Source organism: Colius striatus, chromosome W (genome assembly GCF_028858725.1).
Source record: "Colius striatus isolate bColStr4 chromosome W, bColStr4.1.hap1, whole genome shotgun sequence".
Classification (NCBI taxonomy): Eukaryota; Metazoa; Chordata; class Aves; order Coliiformes; family Coliidae; genus Colius; species Colius striatus.
The window spans coordinates 12516602-12529385 of NC_084789.1; positions in this window are offsets into that span (position 1 = coordinate 12516602).

Below are 12784 nucleotides of genomic sequence, written 5' to 3' on the forward strand. Positions count from 1 at the left end.
CTTCTGAATCTTGGTGAAGTTCAAGAAATGAACACTTCCCTCTCTTGACATCCTCACAGCCAGTCACAGAACCAGCACTGAAAGATCACAATGAACTATATAACCTCTGGCTACACCTGATGTAAGGGGAACAGCTCTGCAGCTGCAAAGAACATTGCCCACGCTGACCCTGATCCAAACTCCATGGTTTTAATTAGCTTCTCCCTGAACTTCAGCTCTGTCTTGAGCAGTGGCACTTCCAGGTTGCTTTCTACGAAAGCCTCACTGAACTGGGCATGTTAGTGCTGAGCACAGCACCCTGTGAGCTGAGGGAGCCTCAGCAAGGGCTACAACAAGGACAGGAGTCACCCTGAAGCAGTAAAGCTCTTCCACATTGCACCTTAAGAGAATCGGGTACCTCCCAAGGGGAGTATTTGTAGATGCAGGCTGTAGCCCACTGCAAGCCTGCATTTCTCATTAATTAAAACTAGCAGCTTGTTTTTATTTGATCCCTCAGCTCTGCAGGATTCCCAAGGATCTGATATCTATCCAGTATTCTTTAGGCTGCCTTCTGCGTAGCCAATCTTCCTTCCAGAAAGGGAATTCAGGGAGGTAGTTCACGTTTGGATGAAATTTTAGCTTGATGTTTCACTCAGTTTTATCAACTCAGTGTTGTTGATCAATAACTGCAGAGCAGTTCTGGGAACCAGCAAGATCAGGTTCTCATAATTGAGGGGGCAGTGACCTCCAAAGGGCAGAGATTTATAATAGCCTGATCATCAGAGAGCTGGGAGTTAATAAATATATATATAATATATATATTATATTATATATAATAATATTACCCGTGTTTCCAGTTCAGCAAGACAGAGAGGCAGATGATTAGGGAAAGATGTCAGAGGTTACAGACAAGTATCATAAATTTCTTGTGCTGGTCCATGCAAATTCACAGCTGAGCTTTGCTCTACATCAGGCAGCTAAGAAAGGCAAGAAAGACATGGTTCTTCATAGAAAAACCCTCTAAAGACAAGAGTCCTGCTCATGGCAAACACTGTGACATCTGGATGCAAACATACAACATTCTCACACTCTTTGAGTATTGTTTACTTGTTATAGTGAAGATTTATTCTAGCTGCTTATTCCTCAGGCTGTGACAATGCTTTGGGACCAGCCAGAAATAAATTCTCAGCAGTCATTCCTTCCTAATGTTATTTTTGTCTAGAATCATTTCTTCTGTCTGCATGGTTGTTCTTCTTGCTGTATCAACCAAGACAAAACCCAGCAGGAAGCACCATAAATCTCTTCCCCAGAACATGATGCAAAGTTCCTTTCTGGTCCTAGTAAATAATTAATATGTAACATTACAGCATGTCCCAGATGTATCCTTAGATTGCACTGTCTAGGGCAAAGGAATTACCTCTGCTATTCCTAAGCAAAGAGGAATTATCTGATGCCATTTACTGAGGCTAAACCAGGAGACACTTCTATTGCCAGGTTCCATACCTTATCATAAGTATGAATAGTGATAATGAAGAACAAGGAGAGCAGCAAATCTCACTTCATGGGTTGAGCACTAAAAGGGAAGGCAAGAGTGTTACTAGAAAAAGCATTCATCTTTTTTCTGGCTGTATATGACACAGATGGTTGATGTCACCTGGCTAGGCAAAGCCTCAGCAATGTGCTTAAGGTCTCCAGGCAGGGTAGAAGGGATGATACATCATTCCTAGCAATGCCCAGGAACAAATTCTGGCCTATCCACATCGACTCCAAAAGCTCCACAATGCCACCTCAGACAACCTTTTGCTCCTTTGGTACCATTCCACACAGAGCCTGCTGTGAACATGGAGCTCTCTGTACCAGACAGACACTCCTGTGTACGGCATGTTCTCATTCATACCTATTTAAGAGGCTCAGCAGAGCAAAGGAAAACAGAGCTGCCCATGAGCCCTTCTGGTCAGTACTTTTAAGCTGAAGCCAAGAGGGACACATCTCCTAAGCCTGTCAGAGTGCAGGGTGGATGTGTGGGGCTCACCAACTCACTGCTCTGGTGAGCCAGGAACCTTTGGCTTTGCCACAATTGAGCTTCCTGGAAGGAGATAAGCAGCTCCTACATAAGAAGAACATGGGTTTGCTCTGCTCAGAATTCAAGCTTGGGGATGAGGTGACCTCAAGGGAAACTGTGCCATTTGCACCAGTAAAGCAGCCACAGGGGACCAGAGGGAACTCCATGGGCAATAACACCATGACATTTGACTCCTTGTAATGTTTCATGGAGGTAGAACACTCCCAAGGACATTAACACGAATTTTGTTGATATGCTCAGGAGATTCACTCCAATAAATGAATCAGCCCTACTGACCCCCTATACACACCTTCCCCCCATCCCTCTCTGCATTTGAATCAGAACAACGTTGTCATCTATCACATTAGAAACCATTTTGCACAAGGAATATTGATCTCTCTATGCCTCAATGGCTGTGATGGCAGCATGCTGAACACAGAGGGAGAGAAAAGCAAAGCTCAATTCAATACAATCTTCAACAGACTGCCATTTAGTCAACCCTGAGGACAGGATTTACTGCCCCAGAGTAGCATCCATCCCTCAGGTTGGCAAAGAGAACAAGATCCCCTTGCTGAATCCACAGCCAGGCACAGCCTCTCTTTACAGCCCACTCCTCTTCCTGAGGAACATACCAGCAGATACCAGCCTAAATAGTTGTAAGCTGAAGATTTTCCTGTGAAAGTGTAAGAAAGAGGAGCCGAATATTCCTTTGCATCACAGGGAGTCACTCCTTAGTCAGGATCTCTGCTTAGGAGATTAATAACCATTCTCTTGGCCATTATGGAACTATGGCCAGGTATCAGGCAAGAAAGCAAAGCAGTAAAAAGGAAGGTATCTCAGTGGAGCTCATTAGTTGAAACAGGTGCATCTGATGTTCTCATCATCTGTTTCCATTTCCCCGAATTAGCTTTAAAGATGTTTTAGAGGCACTACCATTACTGTCCTTTTTGCTTCTGAGAGGCAGAAACATAGTTCCCCTCCCTCAGCCAGGGTTACCTGAGCATGTCTCACTGCCTGACACTGCATCTACCAAACTGATTTCTACCTATATAATAAAAGAATCCCAGTACAAATGAACTAAACCCCATGAAGACCTGATCTAGGTAAACCTGCTTCTGCAGGGGGGTTGGACTAGATGATCTCTAAAGGTCGCTTCCAACACCTACCATTCTATGATTCTAAGAGGAAGAGTTATTGAAGGTAAAAATGCTTTGAAACAGTCCAAATGGTACGTATAGTATTTGAAAGCCACTTACAAGAACATGTAACAGAGGAATTAGGAAATCTGCCTATTTGTGTAAAAAGAAACTGCAAGAGCAGAGCATGGCAAAGTGCACTAACATCTCAGAAGAGGCTGAGGAGTGTCTGTTTTGTTTATGTCTGTAGGGGCCAAGAGACCCCAGCAGTCTGAAGAGTCACTGGGAGGCCTTCCCAGGCTCTGATTCTGGAGAGGTTTCCTCAGGGGTTGGACCTAGAGAAAAAGGGCTCCAGGTCTATGCCAGTTGGAGACTGCCTCATCCTAGTTTGCCCAGAAAACCACCCACCACCTCATCCAGGCCTTGTGATACATGGAACAGTGGTAGGGGCCTTTGGCACATTTAGATGAATGTGCCTCCCATGACTCAATATACAACAAATAAAGTCCTGAGTGCCTAAAAAGTGGATGTCAAGAGGATGGGACAAAACTTTAATGTCCAGTGACAGGACAAGGGGTAATGGACAGAAGCTGGAACACAAATAGTCCCACTTAAACATGTTAAAACTCCTTTGGTGCTGAGGTGAGGGAGCCCTGGCCCAGGCTGCCCAGGGAGGGTGTGGAGGCTCCTTCTTGGGAGGTTTCCAAACCCATCTGGACATGTTCCTATGCCTCCTGATCAAGGGGAACCTGCTTTAGCAGGCAGTTGAGCTGGATGAGCTCTGGAGGGCCCTTCCAACCCCTTCTTCTCCCCTCATTGTGCGATTCTGGAAGCACCTCATACTCTGTCATCCACTCTCTGTTCTTTCATAGACCACCCACTTGTGTTTGGGGGTAGGAAGCTCAGGAGCTGGTGGGGCCTGGGGAAGCCCTCAGCTTGGAGGCTTTAAAGATACCCTGAGGTAGGGCATATTCTGCCCTGACTGACTCCCAAATCCTAATTAAACACAGAAAAGACACTTGAGATCCAATAGCCCCTCCAAGATGAAATGCATAGAGGACAGCCTCCAGCTTCTCAAGCAGAGGGTAAGGCCTAAGAGCTCACCTTTCTACACTGGCAGCAGCCACCTGTGTCACCCAGCATCTCCTCATCCCCTCCCTGGCTCTGTTCAATTTCCCTGTACAAGGGAATCTCTTTTGCCACACAGCACATGTTCTCAGCACACAGCTTTCTGGGCTGCCTGCAGTCCTGGAGTTGGTGACAGCTACTGTTTTTTTGAACACCCTAAATCTCAGATGCCAAAGCAACCAGGGAATTCCCACTAATCCTGCTTCAGAGTAAAGCCAAGAGCTTTGGGTCTGTAGAGAAGAGCTTGATCATGAATACAGCAAACACAATATTCAGCATCAGTAAAAACCAAATCTACTTAAGGGCCATGAGGCCACCTCAACTCCCCAGGCAGCCAGGCAGGAGGACAGGGCAAAGCAGAAGCTTTTACAGCATGCTTGTTTAAGTCCTAAATGGTCATGGTGGAGAATTAACCAAAGGCAAGAGAGGCACAAGAACTGCTAAGGCTTCTCTCCCCACCTCTGATAGGAAACAAAGTTTAAACTTTAAGAAAATCTAACACTGAATTTCCATCAACAGCCTGACAGGCTGTGGCAGAAATAAATCCACATTCCAAAAGAGCCAGGGTTTGTCACTATGATCCAGTTCACTTCCACTTTTTTGTGTTTTCTAATAAAAGCGAATCAATGTTGAACTCGGAGAATTTTCTAGACTCGAGAGAAAAGCCCTGCTTTCAGCACAGAGCTGTGTTTAGATTGAGCCAAAGGCCTACCAGCTACAAGAACTACAAGATCATTTTTATTCCAAATAAACCAGCATATCCAGATCAGTTCAGCCCCCCTGCTCCAACTTCAGTGGATGGCCAGACCAGACAGAGGATTTCATAGAATTATCGAATCATAGAATTATGGGGTTGGAAGGGACCTTTAGAGATCATCTAGTCCAACCCTCCTGGGTTGGTTCACCTAGATCAGGTCGCATAGGAACGTGTCCAGGCAGGTCTTGAAGACCTCCGAGGAAGGAGACTCCACAATCCCTCTGGGCAGCCTGTTCCACTGCTCCGTCACCCTCACAGTGAAATAGTTTTTTCTTATGTTTAAGTGGAACTTTTTGTGTTCCAGCTTCATCCCATTACCCCTTGTCCTGTTACTAGCTACTATAGAAAAAAGGGATGTCCCAACCTCCTGACATCTACCCTTTAGATAATTATAAATGTTAATAAGATCTCCCCTCAGTCTCCTCTTCTCCAGACTAAACAGCCCCAGTTCCCGCAGCATTTCCTCATATGAAAGATGTTCCATTCCCCTGATCATCTTGGTGGCCCTGCACTGGACTCTCTCCAGCACTTCCCTGTCCCTCTTGAGCTGAGGAGCCCAGAACTGGACACAGTACTCCAGATGAGGCCTCACCAGGGCAGAGTAGAGGGGGAGAAGAACCTCCCTTGACCTGCTGACCACACTCTTCTTGATGCATCCCAGAATGCCATTGGCCTTCTTGGCCATGAGGGCACATTGCTGACTCATATTTAGCTTATTGTCAATCAGGACTCCCAGGTCTCTCTGCAAAGCTGTTCTTCAGCAGTTCGATCCCCATCCTGTACTGGTGCAGGGGGTTATTCCTTCCAAGATGCAGGACTCTGCACTTGTCCTTGTTGAACCTCATGAGGTTCCTCTCTGCCCAACTCTCAAGCCGATGGCAGCACAGCCTTCTGGGGAATCAGCCAGTCCTCCCAGTTTGGTGTCATCAGCAAACTTGCTGAGGGTACACTCTGTCCCCTCATCCAGGTCGTTGATGAAGAAGTTTGAACAAGACTGGCCTCAGAACTGATCCCTGTGGAACTCCACTGGCCACAGGCCTCCAACTTGATTCCGTGCCATTGATCACCACCCTCTGGGCTCTGTCATTGAGCCAGCTCTCAATCCACCTCACTGTCCACTCATCCAAGCCACACTGCTTGAGCTTTCTGATGATAATGTTATGGGAGACAGTGTCAAAAGCCTTGCTGAAGTTAAGGTAGATAACATCCGCTGCTCTCCCCTCATCTAGCCAGCCGGTTATGCACTCCTAGAAGGCTATCAGGTTGGTCAAACAGGATTTCCCCTTGGTGAAGCAATGTTGACTCCCCCTGATAACCATCTTTTCCTTCATATGTTTAGTGACAACATTCAGGATGAGTTGTTCCATCACCTTTCCAGGGATGGAGGTGAGGCTGACTGGCTTGTAGTTTCCTGGGTTGTCCTTCTTGCCCTTTTTGAGGACTGGAGTGCCATTGGCCTTTCTCTAGTCCTCAGGCACCTCACCTGTCCTCCATGATTGTTCAAAAATGATGGAGAGAGGCTTAGCAATCCCATCAGCCAAATCTCTCAGCACTCTAGGATGCATCCCATCAGGACCCATTGACTTATGAGCCTTAAGCTTGGCCAACAAGTCTTTAACCTCTTCCTCTTCCACCCAGGGCAAGTCCTCTGCTGTCCTGGCCATCCTGTTATCCTTGCCGGACTGGGCTTCCCGAGTGTTGGCCTTGGCCGTACAGACTGAAATAAAGAAGACATTCAGTAATTCGGCCTTCTCTGCATCCTCGGTCACCAGGGTACCCTCTGTGTTTAGTAGTGGGCCCACATTCCCCCTGGCTATCCTTCTGCTGCTGATGTACTTGAAAAATGCCTTATTACTGTCTTTAACATCCCTGGCTAAATTTAATTCTAGAAGTGCTCTAGCCTTCCTAGTTGTACCCCTGCATGCCCTGGCAATGTTCCTATACTCTTCCCAAGAAGCTAGCCTGTTTCCACCTCTCCTAGATGGCAGCTTTCTGCCTGAGTTGTCCCAGCAGATCCTTGCTCATCCATGGAGGCCTCCTACCTCCTTTTCCTCCTTTCTTGCGCATTGGGACACACTGATCCCGGGCTTGGAGGAAGTGGCGCTTGAAGATTGACCGGTTATCATGGGCACTTCTGTCTTCTAGAATCATATCCCATGAGATCCGTCCAAGTAGATCTTTGAAGAGGCCAATGTCGACTCGCCTGAAATCCAGGCTCACGGTCCTGCTTTGTGTTCTGCCCCTTCCACACAGGATCTTGAACTCTACCATCCCATGGTCACTGCAGTCGAGGTTGCCTCCAACCTTCACACCCCCAACCAGGTCCTCATTCCTCAATACCAGGTCCAGCAGCACACTCCTCCTTGTTGGGTCCTCGATCATCTGCGACAGGAAGTTGTCGTCAACAATCTGTAGGAACCTCCTGGACGGCGTGTGCTTGGCTGTGTGGCTATCCCAGCAAATATCAGGGTGGTTGAAGTCCTCCATGAGGACCAGGGACTGTGATCATGAGGCAGCTCTCAGCTGTTCGTAGAAGGCCTCATCCACTTCCTCCTCCTGATCAGGTGGCCTGTAGTAAACTCCTATAACAATATCACCTGTCTTGCCCTGCCCATTAATTTTTACCCATAAGCACTCTACTCTCTCCTCATCCCCACCCAGGCACAGTTCGGTACACATTAATTGCTCCCTCACATAGAGAGCAACTCCACCTCCACACCTTGTCAGTCTGTCTTTCCTCAACAATACATAACCCTCGATGGCTGTGCTCCAGTCATGGCAGCTGTCCCCCCCGTCTGTGTTACCGCAATGAGGTTGTAGCCCTGCACCCACATCTCCAGTTCCTCCTGCTTATTCCCCAGGCTGTGTGCATTGGTGTAGAGGTAGCGCAGGGGCTTACTCAAACACACAGGCTTCCCTGGATGGGTGCAGGAGGTTCCTCCCTGGTTTGGCTCTGTCTCAGGGTGGTCAGCCCAGTGTGCAGATGAAGGGCACTTATCATTGCATTCCCTGTCCTGCCCTGTTTCCCAGCTAGAGGGGACAGCTTGTTCTATTTTGCTTCTCCCCCACCCCCCAATTCCCTTAGTTTAAAGGCTTCTTTATTAAATTTGCTAGCCTACTCCCAAATATTGCAGTGCCCTTATGGGAGAGATGAATCCCATCCTGTCCTATCAAGCTGTAGTCCCCAAGGAAGGATCCATCGTCATAGAATCCAAAGCCTTCCTGCCGGCACCAGCCTCTCAGCCAGGAGTTCACTTGGCTGATTTTTCCATTGCAAACTCCTCCTTTATCTCTAGTGAACAGGATGGAGGAGAAAATAACCTGAGCCCCTCTACCTTTTACTTGCTTCCCCCAAGGTTTTAAAATCCATCCGGATCCTGGAGATGTCATGCCTCATGACATTATTCATACCTACATGGAACACAAGTAAGGGGTAGTAGCCTACATCCCTGACGAGCCATGGCACTCTCTCAGCCACATCCCTGACCTTGGCTCCTGGCAGGCAGCACACCTCTCTTGACTCCCTACCTGCTGCACAGATGGGTCTCTCAGTGCCCCGTAGTAATGAGTCACCCACAACAAGCACCCATCGCCTCTTCCTGCGATGTCCATTACCTACTGCAGGTGGAGCAGCTGATGGGTTGTCTAGTGGGTTTTCCCCTTTTGGAACTTGCTCATCGAAGTCCCTCATTGCCAGTGCCTTGTACTTATTTGTAGTGGGCACTCTAGAAGGAGGGCTTTGAAGACAAGCCTTTGTCTTTCTTTTGTTTTGTTACCGGGGTCCATGGCTTGTTGGATTCACTGGAGGCTTGCACCTGATTGTGGAAGCCTCCATCTTTCTTCACTTCTTCCCCTCTAATACTACAGAGCCTACTCACAGTTTCCTGCAGCTCTTTCACCAGGCGCTGCAGTTCCTGAACTTGAGGGCACCTATGACACAGTGTTGCCACAGAAGCATAAGACCGTCCCCCTCAGGAGAGCTGCCTAGTCCTGGAGGCTCTCCTCGCTTTTCCTCCACTCCCCGTGCTCCAGGAACCCCTGAATTACCTCAATCGGCCGCACAGCCGTGAATAAACGAGCCTTGCTTCCGCTTTGTGTACTGCCGAGGATTTATATAGGTTAAAGAACATCTACAACGTAAAACATGTTTTGTTAAAATCAGATCCTCAACTCACTGTATTCCCAGGTGGTTTGAAAGAACAATACATTCAGAAATGAGAAATTCCACCAAGCTGTTAATGGGCGAGTAGCACAGCCTTCTGCAATTGTCACAGAAAGCTCATGGAAAGTGAATTACTAAAAAAACAAAACCCCCATTGTGTAAGTAGCACATTTCTGTCACACTGGCTCTGGTAACAAGCCCATTAATGAGGTTAAGGTAGTTATTTTTCTTGTATTAAGGGCAAAAGGTTGGGTTTGGACCTGTAAGTGTGTGTATCCATGAATGTGTGAGTTAATTCTTCTGCTGTGAATCCTGTGCTAACACATAGAAATTGATCTATAGCACATGCTGCTGGAGTCCCAAGACAGAGGGTTGTTTGCTCCATTCATTCAGATTCACACCTCCACAAGCAGGATGAGGTCCCCAGCCAGGTAAGGGATACCACAGCAAACTCTGAGGAACCAGAGAGGGGAGAGGAACCAGCAATTCTTAGTCCATGCTACTTGTATTAAATATTCCACAAGCCCCAATGGTGTTGGGGAGCAGAAAGATTCCCAGATGGTTTGGATTTCCTCAGAGGAACCATTTAACATTTCACATTGCTCCTTGGTCTCCCAGGAGAAGGAAAAAAAAACCAACCCAAACCCCAGTAAATACAGCTTGTGCCTTCATCTACAGCCTCTTCACTTCCCCCAAAGGCTGGTGCCATTTGGCCAAACCCTTATAGAAATGGCACTCCTTGTGATCCTTCAATTTACTCTTGCTTAGCTACTCTCACCCTTGCTGTACCTCTACTTTTCCCCTCTGTTCACAGTTAGTTTTTGCTCTGACAGTGGGTATAAGAACTACTCCAGTGCTTCAGCAACCTAAGCTTTCTCCTTGAATTAAAGCTGAAGCCTCTTTTCAACACCTTAACAAATGCTGCTAGAAGGAAGGAGCCACCCAAGCACAAGGGAGGGCTGTACTTGCTGCTGGCAGGAATGAGACTGGAGCTAGGGCAAGCACATCTATCTCAATCATTATGGTTGGAAAAGCCCTTTAAGATCGTTGAGTCCAAACCCTACCCTCACCCTGCCCAGCCCCCCACTAACCCATGTCCCTCAGCACCTCAGTTCCATGGCTTTGGGACCCCTCCAGGGCTCCCTCCACTTCCCTGGGCAGCCTGGCATAGGGGCTGACAACCCTCTCAGAAAAAAAGTTCTGCCTCAGCTCCAATCTCAACTTCCCCTGGGGCAACTGGAGCCCATTGCCTCTTGTCCTATCATTCATTACTGGAGAGACAGACCCATACCTCCCTGCAGCCTTCTGTCAGGGAATTGCAGAGAGCGCTCCTGTCTCCCCTCAGCCTCCTCTTCTCCAGGCTGAACATCCCCATTCCCTCAGCCCCTCCCCAGCACCCTTGTGCTCCAGCCCCTTCCCAACACTGAACATAGCACTCGAGCTGCAGCCTCCCCAGGGCCCAGCATAAGGGACAATCCCTGCTCTGGTCCTGCTGCCACACCAGTGCTGATCCAAGCCAGGATGCCACTGGCCTTGGACACCTGGGCACACTACTGGCTCATGTTCAGCTACTGTCAATTAATATCACCAGGTCCTTTCCCTCCAGCAGCTTTCCAGCCCCTCTGCCCCAGCCTGGAGCAGTGCCTGTGGTTGATGTGGCTGGCCCAAGGGCAGGACTCAGCATTTGGTTGTGTTGTACCGTGTAGCACTGGCCTCAGCCCATTGATCTATCACAATTCCTCCTGGCATGTCTATAGAAACTTCCACCCCACACCAGCAGAGTCTGCAGCACAAGACCTGCTAAGACATGCAAAGGTTGCATTTTTAGCACTTATGCTAAATGTAATACCCCCAAAAACATTCCAGCCTGGACACACGGTCTCTGCTAGCAGAACTTTTGCCTTTAGGTAAGAAACTTTTGTTACCAGTTCTAGTACATTAACTCGGCACAGTCAAAAAGAACCAGAAGAGCTACAATTGATACTATTTAGAATCAGGCAGTTCATTTAGACAGAGGCAGGTTCCAAGTGTTACACAAGCACTTAGAGTGCAAGGAACATCCTCCCCAGCCAAGGGGTCAAAACATCCCTTCAGTGATCTAAGTACTGCCAGAATAAAATGTTAAGTCTGTGGTTTTATTCAAGGATCAGGTAAAATCCTGATTTACAGGTTTTTACACAAGATATACCAACTAAAACCCACATAATCAGCAGAAGACAATAGGATGTTATAAACCTCAGGGAAGTAACAGGTTGAAGAAACCTTGCTTTAAAAACCATAAAAGTGTAAGTGGTTGAAGTTTGTAAGCCAGCATTCTTGCATCATGGTTTTGGATGCGGAGTATTCCCAAAACAAGCAGCTGAGATCACCATGACAAAGTTTCTACAACTGAATTTTAGAATTTTACTGAAAAAGTTACACCAAGGAAAGAAATAACACAAACCAGATGACAACTGTTCACTCAGTTGTTCCCCAAGAGTGTATCAGAAAGAGAAGCAAATACAAAATGAATTTGGGACAGCAACATCTCCAAATATGCTGTACAACATTTATTTTTACATCTTTCAGCTGACTTTTGAAAAGTCCAGTACAAGCTTTCATAGAAAACTGTAACAGGTGCAGCTAAGAGCTCATGGAAGGAAAACATGCTTAGAAGACTATTCAAAAGCACAATTGTCTTAAAAAAAAAAGCCTCAAAACTCAGGAACTTTCTAATTCTATTTAACCTTACGAAGATATAAGAAGCTCAGAGCATTTATACAACATAATAAAACAGTATATACAACATCCCTGCTCACCTTTGTAGACTTGATACAGATTTTCATTACAGCTACCTCTCAGTGTGAAACAGTCTTCAAGTTCATAGAGTGTAAAACAACCAGTCTCATATTCATTTCAACAGTAATTTTAGCCAATGTCTCAGCTTTGGGAAAGAAAAAAGTGAAGCAATAAAAATAGGGTAGCTGCAGCTATGGAGTCAAATAAGTTTCTTGTGTTTGTAATAGGAAAAAAAACCATTTCTAGATAGCTTCAGCATGACACAGGACACACTAGATAGTCTGTTTCTTTTTCAACAAGGAACTTGTTTTACAGACATTTTAGCTGTGAGAGCATATTCCCTTAAAAACAAGAAGTCATGAGTTGTGATGTCACCAACCATTGTAAAGTGGAAATAAAACACATGACACTGTATAGAAAATCTAAACATCTGTAACCACTTATGGCCACAGAGTCATGCTATAGAGTGGATGTGGTTAATTAGTGTGCAATAGACAAGTCTTCAGCACACGGGAGATGGTGATGAAAGATAATACTTGCGGTCTGACCTGTGTCATTGTCCAAGTGTAACTGACATTCTAGATGGGTTTCAAGGGATTTTTCCTGCCTTATCCCAAAGCCACAGATGCCAAATATCTCACCACAGATGGCTTGAATAAAAGACTGGATAGGAAACGATGGGAAAAATGAAGAACAAGCAGCTCCTAAAAAACAGCCACTGTCCAAGAGTGGAAGTAGAAATAAATCCCCTTCTAGCAGGGTAATGAAACTAACTGCTCCAG